Source organism: Leucopleurus acutus (assembly GCF_964270905.1).
Source record: "Leucopleurus acutus genome assembly, chromosome: 1".
NCBI lineage: Eukaryota > Metazoa > Chordata > Mammalia > Artiodactyla > Delphinidae > Leucopleurus > Leucopleurus acutus.
Genome location: NC_139142.1, coordinates 58,664,073 through 58,678,834, shown reverse-complemented (window position 1 = coordinate 58,678,834; position 14,762 = coordinate 58,664,073).

Here is a 14,762-nt window from a genome sequence, read left to right as displayed (position 1 = left end):
TCTGGGTATACGTGTATACTGAAAAATGTTGGGTGTAGATCTAACACCATAAAGTAAATAGCTATGTGAGTGATCAAGGAAAATATGATATTCAGGTTGGGGAACACAGGGAAGCAGAGAAGCACAATCTTTTAATGACTTTTAAAACTTCTGCAAATCAGTAGCTGCATCTACTTGTCTTTTTGATGGGCAGAACAGGAGTTGTGCAAGGTCTAAAACAAGGACTAATGAGTTGTTTCAGAAGGTACACAAATATAATAGGCCACAGCTCTTTTTAGAGCAGTCACTCATTTAGTGGGTCTTGGGCTAATTTCAAGGGCTCAGCCAGATCGATTGAGGCCATTCAGAGTTCAGCCTCATTTATGTGTCCTTCATCTGAAATGTTTCTAGCCTAGAAGCTCTTGGAGGCAGATTCAGATCCTGAGGTATTAATAGAAGAGGTTTCAAGTAACAACTATGCTTTCATCAAACTACACACTGAGAATATTTGTCTAGAAAGTGGCTGTCTAATCCAAATATAATAGGGCCATCCCATTTCTAAAGTAGGTTTTGTCCCAGCAGATTCACTGGAGTGAAATCCCTAAGCAGAAAAGCACGTTGATTATGTTGCCATGTCTCAGACAGACAGGAATTAGTTGAGACAGGAAGTAGTTGAGATGAAGACAGAAGTGTGAGGGGTATTTGAGATTCTTACCATGAAATATTTTTGTTGCTCCAAGGGAGGAATAATAAAAAGGTCATACGGTCAGCTAGTTTTGGAATATAGAATTTTTGCCAGTTGCATGGAAATGTCTCCTTTTTGTGGTAAGGGCATTTTGGGGCAGAATAGAGATGCTACATTCTAGTAGGATGTTATTCTGTTAGACAAATTTGTCCTTTGTCTTTTGATATCTTCTGAGTAAAGGCAGAGCTAATGTTCTTCCAGTGTCCCTTTTTCTTATAATATGAATATGTTTGTGTAGATTAGACATGAAAGCACCCTTGTTGCTTAATCTGAAGAGGTATTAATTGGGTCTGCATATTTTCTATTTTTATAGTCAAAATATCTTCAAAATATTTTCTGTTTTGCTTTGTTCTTTTTGCCAGCTCTTGTAATTCAGACAGGAGGCAAATAGTACATCTTATATTTTTTTCTTACTACATCGGCCACCTCAGTTTTAAAAGCATGAACAAAGAAGCTACATAGGGTAGATATAATATTCCCTCTGTTGAGATTGGTATAATGTCAAAAGGTAGTAGTGGTATGCCTTTAAAGTCTGGAGTAATTTTGATTTTTCCCTGTTTACAGGACTGAATTTTTGACTGAATAGCTTTCATAGAAAAGACATCAGAGATAGCAGTTAAGAGATCTTGCACTGTTTTATACCCATTTTGAATGCTGATCCATAGGTTTGATATAATTTTGTAATCAATCTATTCTATTTAAAAAAAATAAAATCAGATCTTTGTATCTCTGGGTCTCATAAGAAGATATATTAATTGGTAAAGGTCAGGAAGTCTCATACTATATGACCTAAGGGCAATTCTCAGTTCTTCATTAAATTTTTGTTTTTCAGTCTGAGAATTAAGAAAGCTGATTATAGGTCTGAGTTAGAAAAATGTTTGAAGGTATAATTCTACTGGAGTCTGTGTGTTCTTCCTCACTTACATTAGAAGACACTGTGAGGAGTTATTTTCCAGTGAGAGGACTATGCTTAGGAAGGGGTAGTAGAGGGAAGAGAAAAGGGTTCAGTGGAGGTGCAGCAAGAGGCACTGATCACAAAGGAGAAGATAATCAATGTACAGGGAGCCAGGAGGCAGGACAACCCTGAGTTGGGTCAGAAGGAGGGGATACTTCAAGTTTGGATTTTAGATCCTCAATGTTCTTATTAGTCTTTTTAAAGGATTCCCTACGGGAAGAAATTTTAATTTTCCCTATCTTTTAAGATATGCTCCATACCATTTTTTTAAACATCTTTATTGGAGTATAATTACTTTACAATGTTGTGTTAGTTTCTGCTGTATAACAAAGTGAATCAGCTATACATATACATATATCACCTTATCCCCTCCCTCTTGCATCTCTCTCCCTATCCCACCCCTCTAGGTGGTCACAAAGTACTGAGCTGATCTCCCTGTGCTATGTGGCTGCTTCCCACTAGCTATCTATTTTACATTTCATAGTGTATATATGTCTATGCCACTCTCTAACTTCGTTCCAGCTTACCGTTCCCCCTCCCCATATCCTCAAGTCCATTCTCTATGTATGCGTCTTTATTCCTGTCCTGCCCCTAGGTTCTTCAGAACCTTTTTTTTTTTTTTTTTAGATTCCATATATATAAGTTACCATACGGTATTTATTTTTCTCTTTCTGACATACTTCACTCTGTATGACAGACTCTAGGTCCATCCACCTCACTACAAATAATTCAATTTCATTTCTTTTTATGGCTGAGTAATATTCTATTGTATATATATGCCACATCTTCTATATCCATTCATCTGTCGATGGACACTTAGGTTGCTTCCATGTCCTGGCTATTGTAAATAGTGCTGCAGTGAACATTGTGGTACATGACTCTTTTTGAATTATGGTTTTCTCAGGGTATATGCCCAGTAGTGGGATTGCTGGGTCATATGGTAGTTCTATCTTTAGTTTTTTAAGGAAACCCCATACAGTTCTGCGTAGTGGCTGTATCAATTTACATTCCCACCAACAGTGAAAGAGGGTTCCTTTATCTCCACACCCTCTCCATCATTTATTGTTTGTACAATTTTTGATAATGGCCATTCTGACTGGTGTGAGGTGATACCTCATTGTAGTTTTGATTTGCATTTCTCTAATGATTAGTGATGTTGAGCATACTTTGATTTGTGTGTTGGCAATCTGTATATCTTCTTTGGAGAAATGTCTTTTTGGTCTTCTGCCCATTTTTGGATTTGGTTGTTTGCTTTTTTGATATTGAGCTGCATGAGCTGCTTGTATATTTTGGAGATTAATCCTTTGTCAGTTGCTTTGTTTGTAAATATTTTCTCAGATTCTGAGGGTTGTCTTTTCATCTTGTTTATGGTTTCCTTTGCTGTGCAAAAGCTTTTAAGTTTCATTAGGTCCCATTTGTTTATTTTTCTTTTTATTTCCATTTCTCTAGGAGGTGGGTCAAAAAAGATCTTCCTGTGATTTATGTCATAGAGTGTTCTGCCTATGTTTTCCTCTAAGAGTTTGATAGTGTCTGGCCTTACATTTAGGTCTTTAATCCATTTTGAGTTTATTTTTGTTTATGGTGTTAGGGAGTGTTCTAATTTCATACTTTTACATGTAGCTGTCCAGTTTTCCCAGCACCACTTATTGAAGAGGCTGTCTTTTCTCCACTATATGTTCTTACCTTCTTTATCAAAGATAAGTTGACCATAGGTGCGTGGGTTTATCTCTGGGCTTTCTATCCTGTTCTGTTGATCTATATTTCTGTTTTTGTGCCAGTACCTTACTGTCCTGATTACTGTAGTTTGGTAGTATAGTCTGAAGCCAGTGAGCCTGATTCCTCTCCAGCTCTGTTTTTCTTTCTCAAAAATGCCTTGGCTATTCGGGGTCTTTTTTGTTTCCATACAAATTGTGAAACTGTTTGTTCTAGTTCTGTGAAAAATGCCATTGGTAGTTTGATAGGTATTGCATTGACTCTGTAGATTGCTTTGGGTAGTAGAGTCATTTTCACAATGTTGATTCTTCCAATCCAAGAACATGGTCTATCTCTCCATCTGTTTGTATCATCTTTACTTTCTTTCATCAATGTCTTATAAATTATTTGAATACAGGTCTTTTGTCTCCTTAAGTAGCATTATTCCTAGGTATTTTATTCTTTTTGTTGCAGTGGTAAATGGGAGTATTTCCTTAATTTCTCTTTCATATTTTTCATAATTAGTGTATAGGAATGCAAGAGATTTCTGTGCATTAGTTTTGTATCCTGCTACTTTACCAAATTCATTGATTAGTTTGCTGGTAGATTCTCTATGATTCTCTGTGATTCTCTATGTATAGTATAATGTCATCTGCAAACAGTGACAGTTTTACTTCTTTTTTCCAATTTAGATTCCTTTTCTTTCTTTTTCATCTCTGATTTCTGTGGCTAAAGCTGCCAAAACTATGTTGAATAATAGTGGTGAGAGTGGGCAAACTTTTCTTGTTCATGATCTTAGTGGATATGGTTTCAGATTTTCCCCATTGAGAATGATGGCTGCGAGTTTGTCATATATGGCCTTTATTATGTTCAGGTAAGTTCCTTCTATGCCTGCATTCTGGAGGGTTTTTATCATAAATGGGTGTTGAATTTTGTTGAAAGTTTTTTCTGCATCTATTGAGTTTATTATATGGTTTTTATCCTTCAACTTGTTAATATGGTGTATCACATTGATTGATTTGCTTATATTGAAGAATCCTTGCATTCCTGGGAGAAACCCCACTAGATCACGGTGTATGATCCTTTTTATGTGCTGTTGGATTCTGTTTGCTAATATTTTATTAAGGATTTTTGCATCTATGTTCATCAGTGATATTGGCCTGTAGTTTTCTTTTTTGGTGGCATCCTTGTCTGGTTTTGGTATCAGGGTGGTGGTGGCCTTGTAGAATGAGTTTGGGTGTGTTCCTCCCTCTGATGTATTTTGGAAGAGTTTGAGAAGGGTATGCATTACCTCTTCTCTAAATGTTTGATAGAATTTGCCTGTGAAGCCATCTGGTCCTGGGCTTTTGTTTGTTGGAAGATTTTTAAGCACAGTCTCAATTTCAGTGCTTGTGATTGGTCTGTTTATATTTTCGATTTCTTCCTGGTTCAGTCTCGGAAGGTTGTGTTTTTCTAAGAATTAGTCCATTTCTTCCAGATTGTCCACTGTATTGGCATATAGTTGCTTCTAGTAATCTCTCATGACCCTTTGTATTTCTGCAGTGTCAGTTACTTCTCCTTTTTCATTTCTAATTCTGTTGATATGAGTCTTCTCTATTTTTTTTGTTGATGAGTCTGGCTAATGGTTTATCAATTTTGTTTATCTTCTCAAAGAACCAGCTTTTATTTTTATTGATCTTTGCTATCATTTCCTTCATTTCTTTTTCATTTATTTCTGATCTGATCTTTATGATTTCTTTCCTTCTGCTAACTTTTGGTTTCTTTTGTTCTTCTTTCTCTAATTGCTTTAGGTTTAAGATTAGGTTCTATATTTGAGATGTTTCTTGTTTCTTGAGGTAGGATTGTATTGTTATAAACTTCCCTCTTAGAACTGCTTTTGCTGCATCCCATAGGTTTTGGGCTGTCGTGTTTTCATTTTTTTATTTCCTCTTTGGTTTCTTTAATGACCTCTTGGTTATTTCATAGCATATTGTTTAGCCTCCTTGTGTTTGTATTTTTTTACAGTTTTTTTCCCTTTAATTGATATCTACTCTCATTGTGTTGTAGTTGGAAAACATACGTGATACGATTTGAATTTTCTTAAATTTATCAGGGCTTGATTTGTCACCCAAGATGTGATCTATACTGGAGAATGTTCCATGATCACTTGAGAACAAAGTATATACTGTTATTTCTGGATGGAATGCCCTAGAAATATCAATTAAGCCCATCTTGTTTAATGCATCATTTAAAGCTTGTGTTTTCTTATTTATTTTCATTTTGGATGATATGTCCATTGGTGAAAGTGGAGTATTTAAGTCCCCTACTATTATTGTGTTACTGTCAATTTCCCCTTTTATGGCTGTTAGCATTTGCCTTATGTATTGAGGTGCTCCTGTGTTGGGTGCATAAATATTTATAATTGTTATATCTTGGTATTGGATTGATCCCTTGATCATTATGTAGTGTCTTTCTTTGTCTCTAATAATAGTCTTTGTTTTAAAATCTATTTTGTCTTATATGAGAATTGCTACTCCAGCTTTCTTTTGATTTCCATTTGCATGGAATATCTTTTTCCATCCCCTCACTTTCAGTCTGTATGTGTCCCTAGGTCTGAAATGGGTCTCTTGTAGACAGCACATATACAGGTCCTGTTTTTCTATCCATTCAGCCAGTCTTTGTCTTTTGGTTGGAGCGTTTAAACCATTTACATTTTTTTTTTTTTTTTTTTTGCCGTACGCGGCCCTCTCACTGTTGTGGCGTCTCCCGTGCGGAGCACAGGCTCCGGACGCACAGGCTCAGCAGCCATGGCTCACCGGTCCAGCCGTTCTGCGGCATGTGGGATCTTCCCGGACCGTGGCATGAACCCGGGTCCCCTGCATCGGCAGGCGGACTCTCAACCACTGCGCCACCAGGGAAGCCCCTAAACCATTTACATTTAAGGTAATTATCGATAGGTATGTTCCTATTACCATTTTCTTAATTGTATTGGGTTTGTTATTTTAGGTCTTTTCCTTCTCTTGTGTTTCCTGCCAGAGAAGTTCCTTTAGCATTTGTTGTAAACCTGGTTTGGTGGCGCTGAATTCTCTTAGCTTTTGCTTGTCTGTAAAGTTTTTAATTTCTCTGTTGAATCTGAATGAGATCCTTGCTGGGTAGAGCAATCTTGGTTGTAGGTTTTTCCCTTTAATCACTTTAAATATGTCCTGCCACTCCCTTCTGGCTTGCAGAGTTTCTGCTAAAAGATCAGCTGTTAACCTTATGGAGATTCTCTTGCATGTTATTTGTTGCTTTTCTCTTGCTGCTTTTAATATTTTTTTCTTTGTATTTAATTTTTGGTTGTTTGATTAATATGTGTCTTGGCATGTTTCTCCTTGGATTTATCCTGTATGTGACTTTCTTTGCTTCCTGGAAATGATTGACTATTTCCTTTCCCATATTAGGGAAGTTTTCAACTATAATCTCTTCAAGTATTTTCTCAGTCCCTTTCTTTTTCCCTTCTTCTTTTGGGACCCTTATAATTCGAATGTTGATGCCTTTAATTTTGTGTCAGAGGTCTCTGAGACTGTCCTCAGTTCTCTTCATTTTTTTTTCTTTATTCTGGTCTTCAGTAGTTATTTCCAGTGTTTGATCTTCCAGCTCACTTGTCCATTCTTTTGCCCCAGTTATTCTGATATTGATTCGTTCTAGAGAACTTTAAATTTCATTTATTGTGTTGCTCATCATTGTTGGTTTGCTGTTTAGTTCTTCTAGGTCCTTGTTAAATGTTTCCTATATTTTCTCCATTTTATTTCCAGGATTTGGATCATCATTCCTATCATTCCTCTGAATTCTTTTTCAGGTAGACTGCCTATTTCCTCTTCATTGGTTTGGTCTGGTGGGTTTTTACTTAGTTCCTTCATCTGCTGCGTATTTCTCTGTTTTCTCATTTTGCTTAACTTACTGTGTCTGGGGTCTCCTTTTCCCAGGTTGAAAGTTCTTAGTTCCCATTGTTTTTGGTGTCTGCCCCCAGTTGGTGAGGTTGATTCAGTGGTTGTGTAGGCTTTGTGGTGGAGGGGAATGGTGCCTGTGTTCTGGTGGATGAGGCTGGATCTTGTCTTTCTGGTAGACCAGACTGCCTCTGGTTTTTTGTTTGGAGTGTCTGTGACCTTATGATTTTAGGCAGCCTCTCTGCTAATGAGTGGGGCTTTGTTCCTTTCTTGTTAGTTGTTTCTCATAGGGTGTCCAGTACTGTAGCTTGCAGGTCATTGAGTGGAGCTTGGTCTTAGCTTTGAAATCAACCTCTGGGAGAGCTATCACTAATTGATATTATGTGGGGCTGAAAGGCCCCTGGTGGTCGAGTGTCCTGAACTTGGCTCTCCCACCTCTGAGGCTCAGGCCTGATACCCCGCTGGAGCACCATGACCCTGTCAGCCACATGGCTCAGAAGAAAGGGAGAAAAAAAAGAAAGTAAGAAAAAATAAAATGAAGTAAAGTTATTTAAATAAAAACATTTTTAAAGTATTAAAATAAAAAGTTTAAAAAATAATAAAAATAAAAGAAGAGAGCAACCAAAGCAGTAAACAAATCCACCAATGATAGCAAGCACTAAAAACTATACTAAGATAAACATAAAAATCAGAAACTAGTCAGTCACGTACAGCAAACTCCAAGTCTACAGTTACTCCCAAAGTCCAGTGCCTTAATTTTGGGATGAGTCGTTGTGTATTCCTGTATTCCACAGATGCAAGGTACATCAAATTGATTTTTCAGATTTAATCTGCTGCTCCTGTGGCTGCATGGAGAAATTTCCCGTTCTCTTCTTTTTTTGCACAGCTCCTCGGGCCCAGCTTTGGATTTGGCTCCACCTCTGCATGTAGGTCAACTTCTGGCATGTGTTCTTTGCCCAGAGGGCGTTAAAGGTGCAGCTGATTAGAGGGCTCTGGCTCACTCTGCCTGTGGGGAAGGATGGGTACGGAATGCAGAGAGAGCCTGCAGCAGCAGAGGCCAGAGTGATGTTGCAACAGCCTAAGGCATGCCCTGTGTTCTCCTGGGGAAGTTGTCCCTGGAACATGAGACCCTGGCAGTGGCAGGCTGAACAGTCTCCCATGAGGGGTGTGGACAGTGACCTTTGCTTGCACACAGGCTTTTTGGTGGCTGCAGCAGCAGCCTTAGCATTTCATGCCTGTCTGTGGTGTCCGTGCTGATACCTGCATCTCGCACCCTCCTCTGAAGCTCGTTTAGGTGGTGTTCTGAATCTCCTCTTCTTGCACACCCCAAAACAATGGTCTCTTGACTCAGGTAGTTCCAGACTTTTTCCCGGACTCCCTCCCAGTTAGCTCTGGCGCACTAGCCCCCTTCAGGCTGTGTTCATGCAGTCAACCCCAGTCCTCTCCCTGGGATCTGAATCCCGAAGAAGCCTGAGCCTCAGCTCCCAGCCCCCACCTGCCCTGGTGGGTGAGGAGACACGCCTCTCAGGCTGGTGAGAGCTGGTTGGCACCAATCCCTGTGCAGGAATCTTTCTGCTTTGCCCTCTGCAACCCTGTTGCTGTGCTCTCCTCTGTGGTTCCAAAGCTTTCCCCCACTGGCCCACCCCTGTCTCCACCAGTGAAGGGGCTTCCTAGTGTGTGGAAACTTTTCCTCCTTCACAGCTCCCTCCCAGAGGTGTCGGTCCCATCCCTATTCTTTGTCTCTGTTTTTTCTTTTTTCTTTTGCCCTACTCAGATATGTGGGGAGTTTCTTGCCTTTTGGGAAGTCTGAGGTCTTCTGCCAGCATTCAGTATGTGTTCTGTAGAAGTTGCTCCACATGTAGATGTATTTTTGTTGTATTTTTTTGGGAGGAAGGTGATCTCCATGTCTTTATCCTCTGCCATTTTGAAGGTCCTCGAAGAGTGATCTTCTACAGCAGACTTTATCAAGCAAAATAAAGAATCTGAGAAGTTGAAACTTGATCTCTTGATACCAGTTAGGATGAGATCTTTATAGTCTTCTTGTGTCCAAGCTCTTCTGCTAGTTTTCAGCCAGTGTTCTTTGAGAATTGTTGCATCTGTAGATGTATTCTTGATGCTCTGAGGAGAGAGATGAACTCCACATCCACCTACTCCTCTGCCATCTTGAATATCTCCCATACCAATTTTTAAAATGCTGATAATGGAATATTTGGAGTCTATGAGCTCTTTGATTCTAAGACACAGCACAGTGGGTTATTGTATGTGTGTATCTTATGTTTTCTAGGGTGTCCACTGGAATTCTAAATTGGTCTCGGGGAAAATCCTACCACAATTTCCAAGTATTTGGTGCTATTTGGTCCCACTGACCTTTGTACACATAGGAAAACTGGACAATGACACACAGGTTTGTTGAATGACTAGAAATTACCCATTTTCAAATGACAATAGGACAAAACATTCAGGCCCTGAGAATCTCAGGACTATCCCCCAACTCATTCATGAGAATTCTGAGTAGTTAAACAAATGAAATAAAAGGCTTTTCAAAAGGACAATTAAGAGAAAGAATAAAGGCTTAGGTAGTATGTTTGCAAATAGTGAAGTCCTTGTCAGGAGCCAGATGGACACATTTATACAGTCGCTGGGACTCAGAGGAGCAACAAGTGGGGGCAAACATATATGTTCAGTTAGGTTTCTAACTGGAGGTTCATTTATTTTTCTACTGCCTCAGAACTTTCAACCATGGCTGCCCATTAAAACAATCAGAAGAGCTTTAAAAATATCAATGCCAAACACCACCCTAACCCCAAGTGTTTAAGTTAGAATCAATATTTTTTAAAGCTCCCTAAGTAATTCTAATATGCATCAAGAAACTCTGCTGGTCACCAAGGTGCTGAAGAATTCAGATAATTCCTCTTCCAAAGAGGGAAAACCTAGTTGGGTTTTATAAAAAAAAATCTTGTCTCATTTTTTCCCCCACTCTTTTAATATGTCAGTTTTTGACAAGTGAATTATCTTTGAGTGGTTCACCCAAGGAGTCTGTGAAAACACTGTGAAGATGTCCACCTGAGGAAAAGCTAAGGATATGAGTTTGACAATGATTTCTCTTTGAACATTTGAGCCATTTAGTGCTAGAGTAACTTAGCAAGATCATGGAGTTACACTTTATGTTATTCTTTACTTCCTTTCCCTACCTGATAAATCTTCATTCAGTATCAGAATCTGTTCAAGTATTTGATTTTCAACCCTAGAGACATTTCAACAGAATGTCTCTAGATATTTATTTTGCTGCTTATTTTGGCTATATAAGGATACTATTACTAGTTTTTATTTAAAAAACTAGCCTGACAACTGAATACTTTAAAATTTTTATTTTTTAAGAAAAACTTTCAAATATTAACTCTAATTTTAATTCCCATACCTATCATAGATGTGAGAATGCCAGAATAATGGAAATAAATATAAAAGAGATTTTGCTCTGACTTATTTCTCTGTAGAGATGAGATGTGCTCTCTCTTCTTTGTTTACATTTTAAAAATTAGGTGTTGAGTCCCCTAAAGTACAAGGTATTTGATGACATATAGGACAACTGTCATGAAGGTGCTGAAGTAGGTGTTATATAAACCAAGGTATATGTGTTATAGAATAAACTTCCATTACTTTATGTTCATTTTGCTATGTGACAAGGACTTATGATAAAGTATTTTCTTGTAGATTTGCTCCAACAAAGGACTATTGTTCAAGGACCAATAATCCTTGATCTATACAGATGTAAAATCTTCTGCAACAATTAAAGAATACTGCTAAAAAGAATGCTGATTATTATATAAACATTTATTCTAAGTAATTAAATTTAATAATTCCTATGGAAAGTTTAGTAAAAGTTTAGCTTTATGAGAAAATAAAGCTGCTTTAATTGATAACCACCATTCTTTTTAAAATTAAAATACTGAGAGACAGTGATTTCTTCCTCCCTCTCTCCTTCCCTTCATCCATCTTTCTACTATCTATCATCTTTCTAGTGACTTTTAGCTGAGTTATGGCCAGCAGGATGTGGTCAGAAGTTATGTGTCCTGCAGTGATGTTTAGTTTTATGTGCCAACTTGGCTAGGCTATAGTATCTAATACTTTAATCAAACACTAATCTAGATGTGTTTGTAAAGGTATTTTGCAGGTGTGGTTAACAACTGTAATCAGTTCGCTTAATTAAAGAGGATTGCCCTCAAACTGTGGGGAGATCTAATCCAATCAGTTGAAGATCTTAGGAACAAAAACTCAGTTTCCCAGAGAAAAAAAATTCTGCCTCAAGACTTTGGAGTCAACTCCTGACTAAGTCCTGCCAGCCTGCCCTATGAATTTTAAACTTGTCAGCCCCCACTACTCTGTGAGCCAATTCTTTAAAGTAAATCTTATTTTATTAAAATTATTTTATTTAAATCACTGCCTGATTCGCAGAGCAGAATTATTCCTCTCTGCAGGGATTTGGGAAAGTTTTAAAATATTACAATATGGAGGTACTTAGTACATACATTTATGTATATTTTAGGAAATAAAGAAAAAAATTGAGTTTTTTGTTTTTTTAGACAGGAAGAATGAATAAGTATTTATTAAAACTTTACATTTAGCATATTGACCAAATAACATGGAAAGATTAAGCACGTCATTTCCTTCTTAAATAAATTCAATGAAGACGTCAAAGCATGAATAAAGTGTGTAATTTAGTTAATAATAATGTGTAAGTGTTGATTCCTTAGTTGTGACAAACGCAATATAGTAATGTAAGATAGTAACGTAATATATTCGTATGTAAGATGTTAATAATAGTGGAAATTTGGTGAGGGATATATGGGAACTATACCAACTTGGTAACTTTTCTGTTAATCTGAAACTATTCTAAAATTAAAAGCTTATTTAAATTTTTAACATGACAGCAAAGGTGGCTTAATAAAAAGAATATCATTTAATTAAATTTCAAGGATAAATCCAACTAGCAAGTAGACCATAATTCTCTAGAGAGCCAATCATACAATCTCTTCCTATTAAAAAAAAATAGACAACTGTATTATCAGGAATTTTTCTGGTAGACATGTGATTAGAACAAAAATGTAAGATGATATTAAGAAGTGACTCAGATAAATTTTCCTGAGACCATCTTTCCTCAGTTGATATTTCAGACATAGCCGTAATGTTCAACTTTGCCTTCTTTAGCCAAGGGTCTTTGATAATGGATCTCCTTTCCCTACATTTCCATGGCAGACCATCTGCCTTTTGTTCATAAAGTAAGTCTCTTTCAGGAGGAGTTAAAATAAATTGAGCTTCCTAGTAAAACAGAGTTCTCCCAGTTCTACTTCCCTGAGTTTATATCCAAATCAATGTTTTCAAGTTTGGGTTGTTACCATTTCTTTCTTTTTTCAGCAATGTTTTGAAGATCATCCTTGTATATATAGCTTTATGTACTTTCCAACTAGTTGTAACAAGATAATTTCCTAGATTTAGGCCCATAAATATTCATAAAAGGATTTTGGTAATTTTGTTAAATTTCTCTGTAGAACATGTGTATCAGTTTATGTACCCAAAAGGACTAGCTGGGAATGCTCATTTTGTAACATACTTGACAACAATTTGGCTTTACCATTAATTATATTTTTTTAAATGTGCAAATTACCAACTTGGTTTTAATATTAATCTGTTGATGACTTATGAAGCTAAATATATTATCAGATGTTTGTCATTTTTACTTATATTTTGTGAATTGCCGACTACTGTTCTTTGCTCAGGTGCTCTGATTTTCAAAAATCAATTTCTGTAAATTTGATTAATTTGTATACAGACTCCTCTCTTAGTGCTGAAAAAACCTGCTTTCTGAACCTGAAACCCTACACAGTGGTGAATTCACCTAGAGAACCACCTTGAGTGCCGACGTCCTCAGGCAACACATTTTTTTCTTAAACCATGTTTGACATTTGAAATTAAAAGAGAAATTGCTGATTCTTACCTTTCTATTGTGCTCTACACCCATGACTTTTCCAACCCTTTGCATTTCATTTTTTTCTTCAGCTAGTTGTAGAAATAGCTTATTCTCCCAATTAGCCACCTGCCATCCATACATATTTTTCCCCAAAGGCCCATCACCACTGTAAATGTGGTCATTTCTTTTAAACTTCAGTCTACATGTGCCAAAGCCTCCATCCTCCTCTAACTCTTGTTCAAGAAACATGGTATATTTTGGTTCTAACTCTTGTTCAAGAAACATGGTATATTTTGGTTCTCACTCTAAAATATCCTTTTGAAAGGTTCTAAGAACATAAGTAATGTTAATTCAAGCTGTTTCTTAAGAGCATATGTGCTGCAGTAGGATTTTGTTTTAGTCCTTTAGCAAAAAGACTGAACTAGATTGCTGGATTGGCTGATTCTTCTTTATTGTCCATACAAATAAAAATTTGTGCTCAAAAAGCTTTTCTCAGAGCTAGTTCTTTTAGGTCTTTCATGTTGCATATAAATACCTGCTTCTCTTACCCCATTCCCATATGGATTTTGAAGTCTTATGAAATTCTCCTTAATATTTATTTTTGCCTTCCCTCACCACCCTATGTACTTGACTAGTGAGGAATAATTCATAGAATCTCAAAAGGTCTTCACTCACTGTCTTGAAGCAGAATGCTATTTAAACATATTTTAGAAGAGCTGTTTATAAAATGAAAACAAATATCATACTAGGTCTTATGGATGTTCTATATAAAGACTAGATTTAGCTTTAGAAACTGTAGTATTATTTTCAGATATTGTCTGAGCTGTGGCAAATCTTCTGTATCCAAAAGATATTTTGTAAATGTGACACAGCAAGTTAAATCTTCTGGCTTTTGCAACTAACTGCTGAACAATCATCAACAGGAAGACACTGGAACTCACCAAAAAATATACCCCACATCCAAAGACAAAGAAGAAGCCACAGTGAGATGGTAGGCGGGGTGCAATCACGATAAAATCAAATTCCATAACTGCTGGGTGGGTGACTCACAAAATGGAGAACACTTATAACAAAGAAGTCCACCCACTGGAGTGAAGGTTATGAGTCCCACGTCAGGCTTCCCAATCTGGGGGTCTGGCAATGGCAGGAGGAATTCCTAGAGAATCAGACTTTGAAGGATAGTGGGATTTGACTGCAGGACTTTGACAGGACTGGGGAAAACAGAGACTCCACTCTTGGAGCACACACACAAAGTAGTGTGCTCATCGGGACCCAGGGGAAGGAGCAGTGACCCCATAGGAGACTGAACCAGACCTACCTGCTAGTGCTGGAGGGTCTTCTGCAGAGGCAGGGGGTGGATGTGGCTCACTGTGGGGACAAGAACACTGGCAGCAGAAGTTCTGGGAAGTACTCCATGGTGTGAGCCCTGCCAGAGTCTGCCATTAGCCCCACCAAAGAGCTCAGGTAGTCTCCAGTGTTGGGTTGCCTCAGGCCAAACAACCAACAGGGAGGAAACCCAGC